Source organism: Ceratotherium simum, chromosome 7, assembly GCF_057802395.1.
Source record: "Ceratotherium simum simum isolate JZ-2026a chromosome 7, ASM5780239v1, whole genome shotgun sequence".
In the NCBI taxonomy this organism is placed as follows: Eukaryota; Metazoa; Chordata; class Mammalia; order Perissodactyla; family Rhinocerotidae; genus Ceratotherium; species Ceratotherium simum.
In genome coordinates, this window is record NC_141906.1 from 23,051,447 (window position 1) to 23,057,764 (window position 6,318).

At 43.3% G+C, this 6,318-nt stretch overlaps 1 pseudogene; it reads right to left on the reverse strand.

The window, feature by feature from the left end:
* Window positions 1–1,334: 1,334 nt before the first annotated feature.
* On the reverse strand, window positions 1,335–2,238 carry LOC101402480 (olfactory receptor 2AG1-like; annotated as a pseudogene).
* Window positions 2,239–6,318: the final 4,080 nt, after the last annotated feature.

A 6,318-nucleotide genomic window follows, 5' to 3' on the forward strand; every position in this document is an offset into this window, starting at 1 on the left:
ATTTCCACAAAAAGCAATATTCCCTAAAATAGTACCACTCGGATGAACCACGTTATTTTGAAGCTTCAAAACAACACACAGCTTTTGTTTAAATATTTCCAGACTTATAAACAAATGGTAGGAGAACAGAATATTTAAACTACTAGAAAAGGAAGGTATATGTTCTCGTCTCCTTTTGCAGCACAAATACACATCCACAGACTCACACATTCACGCATATCAAGCGTATGAACCCTTTGCGATTGTACGGATGCTTCAAGACAGCCTTGAAATAATGGAAAACCAATTTTGTTTTGTTTGCGTGTTTGTTTATTGTCAAGGAATAAGCATAGTTGTTTATTATGGATCTTGCTTATAAGATGCCTTAACTTTCTATTTTATTCATTTCAGTAGCAACTGAATTTTAGGCAGTATAAAATATTGCCATGTCAAAAACAAACAAAAAAAAACCCAAACCAAAAAAAAAAAACAGGGGTTGACATCCAGGTGGGGCAGTTTCCATAATGGCTGATGTTTGGAAAAAAGAGGAGTGAACATGATGTAAATACATGAAAATTGCTACCAGATTGGGCATAAAACTAGGCTGGCTACATGATTTTTTTTTTTTTTTGCTGAGGAAGACCCGCCCTGAGCTAACATCTATTGCAAATCCTCCTCCTTCTTTTTTCTTTCCCCTTTTTCTCCCCAAAGCCCCGGTAGATAGTTGTATGTTGTAGTTGCACATCCTGCTAGTTGCTGTAGGTGGGACGCTGCCTTAGCATGGCCAGACAAGTGATGCCTCAATGCGCGCCCTGGATCCGGATCTCGGCCGCCAGTAGCAGAGCACGTGCACTCAACCGCTAAGCCACGGGGCCAGCCCCTGGCTGTATGATTTTTAACAAAGCCACTTAGTCTAGAATTTGTGCAATTCTCAAAGTGTCCTCCCCTGATTTATGGGCCTTGTTAAGGCCTCCCACTTGAAACTTTCTTTTCTTTGGTTCTCATGTTGGTCCAATATGGACTCCCAAGATTAGAGGTCGTGTCTAAAGTTGGCAAAAGTCCCTAATCCCATTTAACTTAGAAGCAACCAGGGAAAATAGAGAGTAAATTTTAGAGTATGACTCATACCTTATAAACTACCTCCTGGAAAGAAGAATTAAAAGAGCGTTTGACAAGTCAAGTTACATTCCTTCACTTTTCTGCTAAAAGATATATTCCGCACTATGGTGTTTATGCCTCGAGTATTTGACTCTTAGCAGAAATCTTCTGATGTTGAGGAGGAAAGAATTTTGAGGGAAGCCATAAGCTCTTCCTAGGTGGCAGAGTGTGTTGGCAGTATTTCCCCAGGACCCTCCTCAAGGCCCCCATGACCTCCTTATTCCTGAGGCTGTAGATAAGGGGGTTCAGGGCTGGGGTGAAAATCGTGTAGAAAACAGAAATGATGTTGTCCTGCTCGGGGCTGTGGAGAGAACTGGGCAGGATGTACATGAATGTGGCAGCTCCATAGAACATTCCGACCACAGTCAGGTGGGAAGAGCAGGTGACGAGGGCCTTCTGATGCCCCTCATTTGAGGGCATATGGAGTATAGTAAATAGGATTAGTGTGTAGGAGGCAAGGATAGCAACAAGAGGGGGCATCAGGAAGGTCACACCCATCACATACACCACGAGTTCATATCTGGAGGTATCTGCGCAGGCCAACTTCAGCAGAGGTGGGATCTCACAGAGTAGGTGCCTGATCTTCTGGGATGTGCAGAAAGGGAACTGCATGGTATACCAGGTGTATCCAAGGGCACTCAGGGATGCCAGGATCCAGGATGTGGCCACCATGAGCCAGCAGACCCTGGGCCTCATGAGGACCATGTAGTTCAGAGGATAGCAAATGGCCACATACCTGTCACAGGCCATGAAGGCCAGTAAGAGGTCCTCTGCACCACCCAGCATCAGTGCCAGGAACATCTGAAGGGCACAGCCCCCAAAGGAGATGGTATTGTCACAGCGCAGAAAATCCACGATGGCCTTGGGAGCAACAACAGATGTGAAGAGGAGGTCCATGAGTGAGAGCTGCCCGAGCAGAAGGTACATGGGCACATGGAGCTGGGCATCCATTGTGATGACGAGGAGCAGCAGGCCATTGCTGGTCAGGGCCAACATGTACAGGACTGTGATTGTGGCACAGAGCAGCTCAGGAGACCCACTGTTATTCAGAATCCCCGTCAATATGAAGCCACTTCCCAGAGTGGAGTTCCAGTGCTCCATTCTGTGTTGTTTGTTTAGTTGCCTAGAACGAAATGGATTCTCAGTGAATTTTTGTTAACATGGCCCCCTAGTTTTGTAACATCAGAGGCCCTGACGATGGCAACTTGAGTCAAATGAGGTGATGCCATTCCCACGGGTAACTGACTTGACCTCTTGATCTCTGAGTTTCTGACTCTTTTAATTGTTTCTTGATAAAAGAGCCACGTAAATGGAGAACAGGCATCACGGTAATAGAGAAATATTAAGAGATCACTACTTGAAAATAATATTCAGGACATCAAACCTGAAAGTATGTCTTTCGGGAAATTGAAATCATCTCTCTCTCAATATGAAAACAATGTTCTGGCACCCATGCCCTTGATTATTCTTGCATAGGTTTTTTAAGTCTAATGTTTGACTAACGATTTAAATACCCAGGTAGTGTTCTGCATAGACCTATTTTGAACATGAAATTCTAAAACAGGTACAGAAATGTGATTTGGTTTTCAATACAACTTACATCCACATTTGTTTGCAGCACTCAAGGCTGTAAAGACGAGCCATCATTGGAAGAGCTAAAGCTGTGTCCACCTTAGTGTGTTCACCTCTCTGGACAAGCTCCACACTCTCCGTGGGCCTGAGAGAGAAGGGAGTCTAGACTGTCTGAGACTAGGAGACGGTGTGTGTGACATTGTGCTGCTTTTAGAGATGAACCTTTAGGATCAATGCAAACTTAGGTTTTTGGGGTTTTTTTTTTAACAGGTCATGATGAAATGTGAGCCTCAGAGGACTCAGAAATATAGCAGACAAGACCCTTTCCAGAAAGATCAGGGTGTTTTTGTTTGGGAGAAATGGTGAAAAGTGTAGGCAACAAAAGAGCATGTACTGTATGTTGTAATTAGTCTCAATAATCCTACCTTCACTCTCCTGCACCTGACCCAGATCCCCACTTGCCCTCTTGCAGAGACAGAGTATCCACACTGGATTGAAGGGCCACAGGGACAGCAACAAGGAACTCCTGTTCTGGAAGCTGCTGTTGGAGTGTGGTACCCAATTCCAGAGAGAAGCCAGAAGAGACAGGGACCTGAGATTGACAGAAATCAGGGTCCTGCATCATGAGTATTGCACAGATAAAGCCAACTCTGAACATGTGTTAGCAAATCTGTAAGGGAAGCATTTTTCTCTAAATCATTTCCCTATATTGTGGCTTCTGTATTTTTGCATTTCACTGGTTACTACTGATCTCCTCTGAGTTTAATGTTAAAAAGGTATTAGAGCATATGACAGGCATATCATCTGCTCTTAGATGGGACCTTGGTGGCATTTATTATCAGATAGGTGCAAAACTGCCTTATCAGAGGCCAGCGAAGCCCATTGGGGTCTAAAGACAGGTACTGATATTTCCACCAGGAAGCAGACAGCCAGGCCTGGGATGTAACAGAGATGCTTTCATCATCCTCACTGATTTCTCTTCATGTTTAGAACACCAAGAATAGAGCGAATTGGGATGGGTATAGAGCCCAAAGCAATAGAGAAGCTAGAGACAGAATAGCTTGAGTTCTTAGGGTCTGCTTTGGGCTCTGTTTCTCCGCTCAATATTCTTAGAGGCTGCATGCTTCCCAGAAAGAGAGAAAAGTCCTTACCTCAAGAGATGAGAAGGCCAGTTGCTTGAGCATGCAGACTGCTCTGGGGGTGGTTACAGGGTCAAGGATGTTCCCGCAGAAATGGGGAAGGAAGATAGGACTTTTCCAGCAGTATCCAATTTGCTTAATTTCTCCTGAGTTAAGAGTCTGAGGAGTCTGACCGAGATAGGTGTCAGCACCCTGTCTGGTCTTCTGTTCCTCTGCAGGTCCTCTCTGGAGATGCAGTAGATACACACGGAGAGCTAATACACTCCTTGGGTCTTTTCTATGGAGCAAGAAGATGGTTTCCTGTTCTTACACCTTAGGGGAATTAGGAGAAACTGTTTCTGTCACACAGTTTCCTCGGGAGAGAGTCCATCTAGCTCTGGAGCAGTAGTCGGACTGTGTTCTTGAGTACAGATGCTCAGACATTCATTTAGTCTTGCTAGGGTCTGGGGGCAAAGAGGAATGCAGCAGGAATCTGGAGGAAGTAGATATTGGACAAGCTGCCCAAGGGAGACCCTGCCCTGCCTGCCTTCACTGTCTCTGGGCAACAGAGAGCCAGGGCTCTGTCCTGGGGGAGGTTGCTCTGTCTCCTCATCCCATGACCCCACCCTTTCTCCTTTATTATTCTCCTAAATTCAAAGGGACTTATCTTCTCAGCTGAAATGGCCTCTCCTGGAAATGCTGGTCCAGGAAATAGGATGTTAATGAATCCTCTTGGGCATATTTCCTGGCCTGGTATCCCTGCTTTCTTCTCTCACTAAATGAGCTTCGAGACCCCAGGTTTCTATCTCTCTCTAAGGGAGGTACTGATGGCCCATTTCTAAAGTGCTGACTAAATAGACCAGGAAGAAAGGGCCCCTTTCATAGTCAGCACTCCTCCACAGATCACAAGGTGGGTTTTGTGGCATCTGTGGGACACTCCTTCCACCTTCCTCCCCCTGGCCTCTTTTATGATCCTCTAAGCCTGGACTATTTCCAATTCAATATGACTGTGCTGTGTGGAGTCTGTAATTACAAGATCTTCTTCACTGACCTTTGACAGTCCAGTGCGTCCTGTGCATGAGTCTGTGTGTCTTGGTGTTACTGTTTTCTGCCACCAGTGATGCTTGAAGAGAGTGGACAATTTTATATGTATTGAGCAGGAAAAATAAAAAGAAACACACATGGTACTGAAGCTGGAGAATGTCAATGTTAACGAAAATCTTTAAATGCTCTCAGAGACAAAAGATAGATTACCCACTAAATAAAGATAAGTAGATGATAGTGGACTTTTCAATGGCAGTAATAGGACACGAGAGAAAACCTTCAAAAGTTCTGATGGGGGGCTGGCCCAGTGGCGTAGTGGTTAAATTCGCGTGCTCTGCTTCTGTGGCTCAGGGTTCTCAGGTTTGGATCCCGGCGTGGACCTACGTTCCATTCATCAAGTCTTGCTGTGGTGGCATCACAAATACAAAATAGAGGAGGATGGGCACGGATGTTAGCCAAGGGCCAATCTTCCTCACCAGAAAAAGAAAAAAAAGTGTTGATGGAATATAACTGCACACTTAGAATTCTATGCACAGCTAAACCATCGTTAAAGAGTTGGGACAAATTAAAACAAAAATGGAAGAATCTACTGTGAAAGACCCCCCAATAAAATAATTTCAAGAAGAAGAAAAGTGATGCCTAGGGAATATATATAATATAGGAAGCAATGGTGATCACAGAAATTGGTTCAGTAAATGAGTTGGCAAGTTTAATTCATCAAAGAGAATAAATATACTTGTATTTTTAAAGAAGTAACACTAAAATTCTTCAACAAAACAACGAGATGGAAGTGGGATTTTTCTATGGGTACTTAAAGAAAGCCGTAGAAGCAGAATATTAAAAGTCTCATATTCATTTATTTAAAATGATCATTTCCCATTTTTAAAATTTTATTAAGGCAAAATCTGCATACTATAAATTCAGCTTTTTCAATATACATTTCTGCAAGTTTGACAAATGTATATAGTCATGTAACCACCGCCAAAATCAAGATATAGAAATTTCATCAACCCCACACATTCTCCTGTGCCCTTTCGTAATCATCTCCTGCCCCCACCCAAGCCCCTGCCAACTGTCTGGTCTGTTTACTGTCACTATTATATTGGCCTTTTCCGGAATGTCATGTAAATGATATCATACATTTGGAGTCTCGCTCCTTTCACTTAGCATTATATATTTGAGATTCATCCATATTCTTGTGTCTATTAGCAGTCCGTTGCCATTTATTACTGAGTTGTATCCAGTTATATGGATGTATCATTGTTTGTTCATCCATTCACCAATTGAAGGACATTTGTGATGTTTCCAGGTTTTGTTGATTGTGAAAAAAGCCATTATACACACTCATGCATAGGTTTTTGAGGGGACATAAATAGTCTATTCATGGGTAAATACCTCAGAGTGAACTTGCTCAGTTGTATGGTACGTGTATGTTTAAGTTGATAAG